General features: G+C 37.6%; 1 pseudogene; it reads left to right on the top strand.

The window, feature by feature from the left end:
• Window positions 1-4,778: 4,778 nt before the first annotated feature.
• On the top strand, window positions 4,779-5,868 carry LOC105543922 (annotated as a pseudogene).
• Window positions 5,869-10,245: the final 4,377 nt, after the last annotated feature.

Genomic DNA, 10,245 nt, shown 5'->3' on the forward strand with positions numbered 1-10,245 from the left:
ATTATCAATTTCAGTGTCTCCAGTAACTAGTTGCCCGCATGTAAGTGCTCAGTAACTTGTGTGTTGAATATTAATTTGAAAGGAAGTCTAGAAACGATTAATGTCTAATGTTTAACAAATTAAAAAGACGAGTTTTCTGCTTTTTTTTTTTTTTTTTTTTTTTTTTTTTTCTGGCCATCAGAGAAAAACAACTTATCAGGTAAAGTGAAGCATTCATCATTTACGGCCACTTTTGATTTTTCTATTAATGTAGTTCATCACTTTTTTCCAGAAGAAAAATATCTCTAATCTGTTGTGAAAATAGGGTTTTATCATTTTTGAAACTTTAACAACATAAAATATATGTGCATTAATCACTACGCTCTCTTCTGTTTTAGAACAAAATATGCAATACAGAGGAAGCCGACCCATTGAAGACAACAGGAGAGAACAGCAACTCTGCTCCGCATCATTACTTTTGACAAATATTCAGGAAGTCTTAAAGCCTTTAGCTCAAAAAAAGACATCTCTATCATGTAAGCAAAACTATTTGTACCATTATTTTTCATTCACCACTTTCTATGTAATGTATTATTTGTACATAAAAGAGGCTATCTTTAAGGTTTTATGGATTTATAAAATGTAGCAGTGTGTTCATAATTTGTTGATTCATTCCTTTTATCAATATCCATAAAAATTTATAATTAGGCAATATCATTTCTCAGTAGGAATAGGCGGATTATAGAAAAGGCTTAGGGATTTATAAAATGATACAAATACGTTCTAAATACAACATTAGCATTCATTATCTTGCAAATGTTGTTTTTGCTTACAAGTATAACACTAGATTGGATATTAGGAAATGTGGTTGCTGTTTCTATCTTGCTTTGCAACCCTGAACAAGCATTCCACTTCTTACGATCTCAACCTCTTGCTTAGAAAAAGAAGGGATTAAATAAGATGACCTCCAAAGACTCTTTTAGTTAGTAATAATAATTTAAATATTAATAATAGCTAGCATTTACTAGGTGCCAAGTTCTGATTATTTATTCCCCACAACACTCTTTGTTGGTGCAGTTATTATTATTTTACCTCAAAGAAAACTGAGTCTAGAGAGGTTGAGCAATTTGGTCAAGGTCCCATGGCTTAAAAGCGGCAGTGCTAGAAAGTGAACCCAGAAGCATGGATCTCTAATCTGTGCTCCTACCTGCCACCTCCTACTGACACTTTTCATGAATAATATCACATGTTTCTGCTTATGGCATCAATAGAAAGTTTTATTTTTCCCCACTGGTGCTCAGGGAAAATTAGAATAAACTTTAGAGCCAATAATTTTGACTTTATAATCCTAATTCTATCACTTACCCTCTCTGTGACCTTGGGCTAGGTGCTTACACTCCGAGTCTCTTTCCTTGTCTGTGAAATAAGAATACTCACCTACCTCACAGGCCTGTTGTTTGAGTGAAAACTAAAAATGCATAGTCTAGGAGGCATTCAACCAATTTTGTTTTCTTTCCTAATGTTGAAGTACAGAAGCTGATGCTGAGGCCGGAACTTGATATTAAGACCACAGAGTAGGCATTTTTAGGATTCACATTCCTAGTAGCTCAGATGACACTAAAAATCAGACCACTGCTGAACTGTGAGGAGTCATGAAATAAAATTAAAAAGAGAAAGCCTACATGTTCCTCTAGGGTGTACGCAGTGCTCCAAAGCCTCAGAGGCCGGATTTTCTGGAAATTTGTTCATTTCAATCTTTAACCTCAGGGGCATGCAAATAGTCAAGATTGTCTGGTAATGAAATAACAGCTTTTAGAATCTCAGTTTTTGGTCTATAACTTCATGCCCTCTGCCTTTTTAAAATGAATCTTTAAAGAAGCACATAATTTATTTTAGTCTTTCAAGGACATCTTGGGAACACATAATTTAACATGTTTCATATTATAAAGAAAAAAATTGCTGTGAGAAAAGTAATAATAAGGACCTTGCCAAATTGTCTTATTTATTACAGTTAATCAACATCAGTCCCTCTCCCACCTGATAGTTCTGTTTCAATTGCAGATGTTAAAAAAATAAGGGAATGAATACTTGCATACTTCTTCCTTTGAATTTCTGTGTGATGAAGGCTTAAGCAAATGTTTAAGAAGATGCGCTGAATGGAAACTAAATTGACAGTAGAATTAAGTTTGAGGAAGATTCAAGGATATGGATTAAATAGTCATTCTTCTTATTACAATTTTGAATTTAGATAAGAATCACATACCTTTGTTTTTCTGCTAAGTTCTAAATACTTTGGTCTGTTACTGAGAAAATTATTGTTAAATATTTTGATGTTTAAGAAAAGTACCTCAAAAGCATCTGGAAATGAGGGAAATTTACGTCCCTTTGCTTAATAGATTGTATGAAACAAATGGACAAACCAAGGTTAAATAGTGCATTGAGAAAAGTTATAGAATATTAATTTGTTTCATTTAATAAAACAGCTCTATTAAGTAAATGTTATTATAGAATAGTCCTACAGACCTAAAGAGTTCCTTCAGATTTGAAAATGAAACTGTTATTTGATTCTAAAACCAGGAAAAGTTGTATAAAGCAAAGAAACAATATGCTTCAAATTTTTTTAAAGTAAACTGAACTGTTGGAAAGTATGCTTAATGTTAAAGAATGATCTGACATTTTCATATATGTCTGACATTTGAAAATATTGTAGGGTTAAAGAATTTAAATTAAGTAGGATTTATAGTGAATCAAAATATCACAGGACATTCTGTTTTGTCTTGTTATGCATCTGGTAAAATGTACTTGAAGTTAAATTTCTCTGTTCACGAATTTTAATGACTTGTAGTTAAGTAAAACAAGACACTACAGAATTGTACCAACACAGTGATTTCAGCCTTGCTATTAACTAGCATGTTGAAATTTCTTCAATGAAAATAATACTAGAAGAAAAACTGAAGAATTTGCTTCATATTTTATGCATGCAGGAAAAAAGTATAAATAAAGAGAACAGGCTGTTCTAAGTCTAATTCCATAACTACTACAGATGAATTATTATAGTATGTCAGATGTATCAATCTAGGTTGAAGTAGATTTTTTTAATTAAAATGATTAAAACATCAAATGTAGCTCTGGTATTGTAAAGATGTACAAAATTATTACAATTCATGGAATATTTCCAAACTTTAAAAGCACTTCAATGTGAAAGATGAACACTTTCTAAAGTACATGGATCAGTTTGTGCTGTGCAGAATTCACATAAGCCAAAGCATTTATCAATTGACATGTACCTTAAATCTTTCTTCCACGGCTTCAATATTTTAAAGTGCCAGGCATTGTGATGAGTGATTAAAAATATCCACTATTTCACTGTTCCAGTGATTCAAACTTGCATGGTCATGGGGCACAGACTTACAGGTAGATCAAAATTATTAATTTATTTATTCAAATCAAAATCACGGTAATTTGCCATGCTTTGTTTTTATTGAAATGCGGTCCCTTTTTAGGAATGTTGTATACTTTTCCTGCAGCACTAGAGGGTACAGATAACACCAGATAGAAATTAATAATGGGAAGAATGCACCTATTGGTAAAGAATAAATGAAGCATTGTTATCTTTAGAGCAAAAAAAGAAAAACCACATTAAGCAACACTTCATGATTATAGGACTACTAAAAATAAACCTTCAGATTATCATAAACTCCACACAAAGCTCAGAACGTCAATTATGCAAAGTTAGACATGGATGACTCGGAGAATGCACAAACAGCTTTGTCTCATTTGGGGAAATCTTAACCGAGAGGAAATTTTGGAAATGGTGGTCAACCAAGCAGAGATCGCTTTGAAAACATTCTCTCTATTGGTAGAGTCCCAAAGACAGCTTTCTAAAAGTCCTGGGTTTCTTGAAAATGTTTCAGACTGGTCAGAGATTAGTAGGTAGGTCTCTTAGAGGTCATGCAGCTCAGGATTCCAGGCAGCTCTGAAATTTGTTAAACAAGGAGAAGCCGAGACTCTGCTAAAGCAGAAGCATGAGGGGGAAGGTGCAGTTTGCAATCTGGCTGTAAGCCCCACTCACACTGGGATCTCTGTTCCCACAGTGCATTATTACTGGAGGACTAACCTGGCCACCATATAATGTCAGGTAGAATTTAAGGAAATATTATTCACAAAGAAGGTATAGTAACCATTGGTCTCAGATCCAAGAGAACCTTATCCCAACAGTGGAGGTTAAGAGTACAACTAACACATTTAGATTCAAGGAAAATTCAGCTTAGATGAGCCAGTTTACAAAGTATAAGCTATACCAGGAGTGCCTCATGCTAGCTGAGTTTTATACTTTTGAGAGTCTAAAATTGGGAGCAGAGTCTTGCAAATTGTGTAATAATGCCAACTAAGTAATTTTCCTAAGCCCTTCCAGTATGCCAGGATTAGTATTTAGTATGCCAAGTGCCTTTACGTACTTTAACTTATTTCATCCTCCCATCCACCCTAAGAGGTAGGTTCTCTTGTCTCTATTTTAAAGTTGAGGAAATGTATACTTGTAAACTTGAAATATGTTCTCAGGAAAGGAGTTGCAAAAATAACAGGAGGCCGATTTAGCTTACAGGGGTTGGACTATGACTTGCAAGAGTTTAGGGGGCAACAAACATAGTGGTCCTGGAAATGTCTTCTACCAACCATCCCCCAGCTGCCTAGGACCTCCAGGTGTGGATGCGGCTTAGAGCCAAGGGAGCACTTCTAGCCCCTCTTCTTCTCAGCCCTGGCAGGGTGGTTTCCCAACACCCTCAACACATTCATGATGAATGAGAGGACCTGCACTGTCTGTGACCACTTTCTCTTCAGCCACAGAGGAAGCCTTGCTGTCTCTGGCTGTGATATCTTCTCGCAGATCCCTTAATCCACAACTCCCAGAGCCTCCAGACCCAAGATGCATTTTGGAACCCCAGGACAATCCTGAACTGGCACCCGCCCTCGTGTGTGCCCTTTGCTGCTGTTACTTTGGAATCATCTCCTGCAGCTATGGCCACCACTTCTTCGAGGCAGTGATATTTCTCTCAGGCCTGCTGTCTGGAGCTCTGGTGATCTCCCTGCTCTTTCATAAGTGCTGCAGATACAGCTGACACTGGAGGTGAGCACGGGCATCACACTGGGCATTGGACTCTTCTGCAGCCTGGTCACAATGTTGATTTGCAGTGTTGGGCTCTTCTTAATTGGTCTCCTTCTAGGTCTGAACCTGGATGCTGGGACTCTGCTGGGCACTGAGTCCATTTACCAACTACTTTCACTGGGTGCTGGCAGGAGGTGAAGGTGGGGCTGAAACTGCTGGGAGCCCTGCTAATGCTTCAGTGGTCACATCCATTCATAGTTCTGGGCATAGCCCTGCTGGGTGCTATGGTGCTGGTGGCTTGTGTTGACTTCTTCCTGGAGGGACTGAGAATGGGCAGTTGACTGGGAAAATGCTGGCAGGGACTTTCAGCCTTGCCTCCTTTCTGCTGGCATAGCTAGATTTTATTCGACTCCTGGCCAGCCTTGGGGGCATCTAGGGCCCTGGCCCAGTGGAAGCTCATGGCTAAGGAACATGGAGGCCATGCTAACGTGATCTTGAGCTACCAGCAAAGGGGTGTCCAACTCCTTTGGATCTATCAGCAAGAGGCCAAGTAGCACCAGACCACCTCTGGGGTGGGGCTTTGTGAAAGTAGCTACAGGCGTCAGCTCCCTGCCAACACCAAGAGCCCTGCTGACAGTCTGGCTCCAAGTTATCTCCAGAGTCTTTGAGAGCAGCAACTGGGACCAGTCCCTGAGGCCACAGTCCCTGACACTGACCTGGACCTGGGTTCTGACTGTAGTTCCACTGTTCCCCTCACAATACCCTCTGGTTCTATGCAGACCTAAGCCTAAACTTCCAATTTTGCCTCTACCCATAATCAGAGCCTGAGAAAACTAGGTGGGCAGGGCTTGAGCCCATAGGACCCACACACAAACTTACCCACTTCTTGGACTTGGGGATAGGGTCTGTGCTTCAACCCAGACCAGCCCTGTAGGGATATGTTTCGGGACAGATAGAGAGGAATTTTGTGAGGAAGGGAAGTGTGAGTACCTACCTCTGTCCAATAAGAGAGGTGCCCTGGTCACCAAAGAAACTCCCTCCAAGTTCCTTTCAAATTCCCTCTAAATCAAGTACGGCATTTACCCAAAAAGCCTTTTAAGTGCCCACCTCAGTGTACCTCACAATGGTAATATTAGAGGGTTTGTTTTTATAGGAGCTACAGAAAATCAGGGTGCCTTAAAGGCATTTGATAGCTTACTCATGGGGAGAAGGGCACAGAGGAGCTCCAGGATACCCCAACTCCTAAGTCGCTCATTAGTGAGTAGTTGGGTTTCTGGTTGACTTTTTCTCCTGGACCCAATAGGTGTAAGCCCCCTTCTCCTACCTCTGTTGGGATCCCTATCTTTCATGGTGCTTCCCCTTCTCTCCTTCTCTACCTGAGCAATACCACAGGGCATTGGTCCACATGCCACAGTCTTGCCCTTTTACCCAAAGCACCCTGGCCTTCAGGGCTGCATGGGAGAAAGGTGCCTTCCCTACCTCTCACTGTGGGTGATATTCATTTTCTCTTTAATCAGAACTTTGTTCCTGCAACTAACCCATTCAGACTCTTCCCCCTCTCACCCTCCTGTCCAAGATCTGTCCTCTGGTTCCCCAGACAGCATAAAGGAAGACATATTCTTCCCCTGGGGAGTAAGGTTATGATGGGAGAGAGGGAAAACATGGGAGCATGTGAATAAAATGGCACTGAATACTGAAACAAACAAACAAAAAACAAACAAAAACAAAACAGGAGGGGAGAGAGTAGGAAAATTAAGGAAAAATCACTAAGGTGTTAGAACTTTCTCTGCTGATCTCTGTGGCCTTGTAGCTACTAGTTTTATGGTTTCCTTCACTTTCTAGTGGTGTTGGAGGTATACATTTTAAATTGTAACTACATTTAAAGAAGTAAGTTCATTGCAACTGATCAGGACACAGTCAGAACCCACAGTCAACTCAATGGAGAGACGTTACTTGAAAGGCAACCCAGATAGTTCTACAGGGCCTTTCACACAATGTGTTTGCCACTGCCATGACTTTTTGTTTTTTTTGTTTTTTTATCCCTAAATCAGATAGATAGACAGATAGAAGGTAGAATGAGTTCTACCTATTTTTATCAATCTCTGTCTATTGCTTTAAATACAACAACCACTGTCCTTATCAAAACTCCCGTATTCTTTGTGAACTAATTAGTTATACTGACGAAAGACAATTGTCAGATATACAAATGTTTTAAGATGGAATCAAAACTTCCTATTTTGAAAGAGACAATTAACATATTTAAGAGATTAATATTTTATGCCTTTTGTAGGTAAAACGATGTCTTCATATATAATCATGCCATATAGAAGCATATTAACGTGTCATTTTAAAATTAAATTCTTTGTAGCAGATATTACAGACAATATCTAGGAAATAACCAGAAATAAAAATGCCCATACATATATTTACAACATCCATCTTGCTTAAAGGATATAATTTTGTTTTGTCTATTGTACTTTGACAATAGTATTCATATGAAGTGTATAATAATATGTGAAATAGGTTATATGAAAATAGATTAATTCATAAAGTATAATTGTTTAGAGTATTTAGGAATTTAAAATATCACATGCATTATAGAGCCAGAACTTCAAACAATCATTAGAATTATTTTCTGTTGAGTTCTTATTCTGGAATTCCTAATAAATAACATGCTATGTTACAAATCTCTCAGCCTCCACAATAATCTACATCAGCAGTCAGTATTAATAAGAATAGTAGACAGTATTAATAAGAATAGTAGACTTACTGAATATATAGTAAGTAAGTCATGACTTCTGCAGTGTTTACACTCTGTAATTTAAACATTAAGGGAGAAAAACAAAAGTATTTAGAAATGAAAAGCAAACAAAGTATCCAAATGTTTCCTATTTACAGCATTAATTTTTAGAAAAGACATGTTGATCTTGATCTTAGAATGTTCTCAGTTTCCAAAGCCTTGATATTTTATTGACCTTCAAAAAAGAAAATAAATACAAACACCAGTCAAGATTAAGTGATACTATCTTAAACACTTTCTGATGAGAGAAACTGACTGTAATACTGGCATTCACAGAAAGAAAAAAAAACACACACACACACACAATCAAAGTAGATCTTTATTTCTAGAGTAAAAGAAATAGATTGGGTCACTGTGTTTAAATAAACCATGTTATAACCCACAGCATGACTGAATATAGGACTAAATACTAGACACATCACTGTGGGGTTTTGTCATGCGGTCTTACTCTATTAAAGAGATTACTCTTTATATCAATGAGTAATATTCATTCCTCAGGTCCAAAATTAAGAAGAAGAAAGTCTAGCAAATTTCAATTTTGCCTGTCAGTCCTCTCAAAAGCAGAAAAGGAGAAGAAATTTCCATGTTTATATTTCTGTCTATAACCCTCATGTTTAAATCTAGAGATGGTTACAACGGGTATTATAAATGATACCCAAGGTCATTTTACTCATTTTGTGGATTCCTTCAGTATTGGAAATCTGACAGTCAGGCTTGTTTAACTGTTCAAACAGTACAGAATAGCCAGAAGCTGTGATTTCTTCAGATTAGTAAAGAATAACCCAAAGGACTGGAAAGTCAAAGAACAGCTAAAGAAAGCGTCAAATAGCCAACACTGTACCTCATCAGGCTCGTTGTCAATGCATCCTGGGAGACATGACTTTATCTTCAAAGTGACACCATGTGAGTTTTGCTCACTGAACCAGGCATCTTATGCAGGGCTCACAGCAGAGTAAGTTGCCAACTCAGAAAGGGCATACATGCTGACTGCAATTATGCTGACCCTCAGATAGTTGTTTGCCTATCAAAGGAAACTATTTGTTCCATCAGAAAATAAAAATAAGCAAATAAAAGCAAGTACCATCACTTTAATGTCCTCTCTTAAGGTTGCCCTCCTTTATTTTTAACTTGAGATATAAAAAAGTCAAGCAAGCCCTCAGCCTTTTAGTGAATTGCTAAGGAAGTTAAATACGGAAACTAAGAGAAGCTGGAAAAGATCTATGGCATTAATCACATCACGTCCTTCTATCTCTGTCCAAAAGGGGCATAAGTAATCTATTTTGACCTAAAACAATCTTTAAGAAATGGAACCCCATCACTTCCCACAAGCCTAAAATAGGACTTAAGTGTATATACCTACCATTGCCATTTGCTGGCTTAGAAATATTGCATATGCCATCTAACTTCTTTGAATTTTATTTTTTAGCTATAAAAAAATTCTTGTCTCCTATGTTTATGTAACACAACTAAGTATGACCATGTGCACGAAAATACTTGCAAGTCATAAAAATGCAAATAACATTATTAAGCTGGATCTCTTATTTAATTACTATTTATTTATTTCAAATTGAGTGCATTCTGTTTTGTTCAGGACCTTGATTTGTAGGACAATAAATAGGTCAGCCTTGAGACCCTATTTAAGTATTTGAAATCAACATACTAATATTTAAAAGAAACACATTATTAATGAGCTATTAGGTCCCTACATTTAAAAAACAACCACCTTTCTCTATGAAAATATCCTCTGCTGTTGTAGTTATAGTGACTTTCCCCTTTTCTTCCCCACCTAACACCAACACTTCCCCCACCCCTGCACACACACACAGGTGAGAAAAAAGAAGTGCAATGTGCATTTGATTAAATAAGGAATATTTTAATGTTGTGTAAATACAAATAAATGGAATTTTTCTGAATTCTACTTTTACCCAACTCAACTCATCTTTCAACATCAGTTTTATGATAATTTCAGAATATTCTCTGGTTTCTCCAAAGCATCCTAATTTGTGCTAGGTAATGTAAAGGCCTATAGCACTCTTGCACAAGGGAGCAAGAGGGCTATACCTCTCGAGGTAACTAGATGCAATATATATGGTAGTCCATGGATAAAAGTTTCTGAAAATGGAATGAAAAGTCTTATTACAGACAGATAGCCGGAAGAGGAAATAGAGACACAATCACAGAAAATGGCTCAGTCTAGAAAACTTAGCTTTCCCTATGGTCTGAGGATCTCCTTACCCACCCAGAGATATCAGGGTAGTAGTTGAGAGGTAGGGGGAAGCACTGGCAGAAGGATCCCACCACACCTGCATCCTCCTAGTGAAACTTGGAAGCATAGCCTGGGGAAACACCTTTCACTCCCTCA

The sequence above is a fragment of the Mandrillus leucophaeus genome, unplaced genomic scaffold, assembly GCF_000951045.1.
Source record: "Mandrillus leucophaeus isolate KB7577 unplaced genomic scaffold, Mleu.le_1.0 Scaffold293, whole genome shotgun sequence".
In the NCBI taxonomy this organism is placed as follows: domain Eukaryota; kingdom Metazoa; phylum Chordata; class Mammalia; order Primates; family Cercopithecidae; genus Mandrillus; species Mandrillus leucophaeus.